The 1610-nt window shown below is 65.8% G+C and overlaps 1 protein-coding gene across 3 annotated transcripts in view; it reads left to right on the forward strand.

The window, feature by feature from the left end:
- Window positions 1-621: 621 nt before the first annotated feature.
- The window catches only part of KCND3 (potassium channel, voltage gated Shal related subfamily D, member 3), a 201720-nt gene continuing 200731 nt past the window's right edge, over window positions 622-1610 (forward strand). For 2 of the 3 annotated variants that reach the window (XM_004689649.2, XM_004689650.2), the window contains exon 1: window positions 622-1008. The gene's annotated coding sequence lies outside the window, so the exon portion shown is untranslated. The remainder of the gene's footprint in view (window positions 1009-1610) is intronic. The other variant, XM_012730119.1, reaches the window with a different exon arrangement.

Here is a 1610-nt window from a genome sequence, read left to right on the forward strand (position 1 = left end):
ATGCAAAACCAAGGCTGGAATGCAGAGGCGTTCAAACCTGGGAAGAAATAAAATAGTGTGTTTGAGCTCCGAGTTAGCCATCCTGATGGAGGACTGAAGAAAGTGTCTCTCCCTGGATCGGCCACCAAGAGTCCCAGGCCTTTTAGGGGTCCAAGAGGTGGGGGCAGAAGTTGTGAGAAAATTAGCTCTTCCCCAGGGGGAAGGAAGGAGGGAGGCAGGGGCAGTGCCAGGGCCTTCCCTGAATCCTTCCCCTGTCTGCCAGGGAGTGGCAGTGTTGTTAATCATTATTACTGTATGCAAATCACTATGCAAATCTCACACCACGCTGGGACTCTGGCAAATGCTAATGAAGCCCACACCCACCTCTTGATGGGCCAATTGTACACCTTTCAGACGTACACACCAAGCGGGGCTTTGTACAGAGTGGGAGGGGTGGGTGAGCAGGGGGTCTGGCGCTGCCCGGGGCCCCCAGGGGCCTAGAACACAATGACCCACCCGCTTTGGCATAGGGTTGTCCCAGAACAGAAGTCCAGTTCTGGGCTCAGGGTTCCTTCCCAGCCCCCCAGCCCAACACCAGCCTTTCCAGCACTTCCCCTCCTCCCCACTCTGCCCTGGTCTCGGTCTCGGTCTCGGCGCACGCCTCTCCACGCCCAGCAGCGATCGCTCCAGACCCGCCTAGCGGTCCCTGCTGACTTCAGCGTCTCGCCTCCCCCGCGCCAGGCCCAGGTCCCGGGATTCCCGGCGCCCAGACCAGGGACCCGCGGAAAGCTGGAGGCGCCGGCGTGCAGGGACTGAACCCTCAGCGTGTCGCCCCCAGGGGTGTGCGCGTCTGGACCGGATAACGCTCGGCCGGGATGCCCAGGGACGCCGGGGTCCCGGAGCTTGGCGGCTCTTTATCCTCAGCCGAGACGTTGAAGATTCCCGGGCGTCCCGGAGAGATTGAAGGACTGGACGACTCGGGTTGAGAGTTCACCCTTCCTGTCCAGACTCGCGGACCGGGTACACGTGGTGAGACCTGAGGGCGAGCCCCCTACCTTAGGGTCGTGCCCTCACGCACGGTAGGAGAGGGCCGTCAGGGCCGAGGGTGTCCTCCGCCCTGGGACCTCTCTGCCCCGGCTCGCGGAGCCCAGAGCCAGCGTGCGCCGGGAAGGTGGCACGGGGACGGCTCCGACTCCCCAGATGGCCGGGCTCGGCTGCAGGTGCTGCTGTCGCGTGGACAGTCAGTGGTAAAGACACACGCCTCGGTCCACACACGCCGCACGCGCGCACGCTGGCTCTTCTGCCACCTCTCTCTGGGCCCCCGCACCCAAGTCCCCGAGATCACACTCCCGCGTCCGTCCCCGCTCCGTCCCCACCCCCCGAGCCGAGCTCACCTTGGCACGCGCTCCCCGTGCCCACCCTCGCCGGCACACGCGCTCACACCGCGTCGCTCCCTCGGCCCCCTCCAGGCACACCCTCGGATTCCTCCACTCGCCCCGAGACGCGCCAGCTCGCCTCATCTCCCCGCCCCCACCCCACCCCCCGCTCGCGCGCGCCCCTCCACACACACCACTCACGCCCTCGCGCAGGGAGTCACTCCCCCTCGCACGCCCTCGGCCCGGGCACCCCCG

Source organism: Condylura cristata, unplaced genomic scaffold, assembly GCF_000260355.1.
Source record: "Condylura cristata isolate star-nosed mole 26May11 unplaced genomic scaffold, ConCri1.0 scaffold00026, whole genome shotgun sequence".
NCBI lineage: Eukaryota > Metazoa > Chordata > Mammalia > Eulipotyphla > Talpidae > Condylura > Condylura cristata.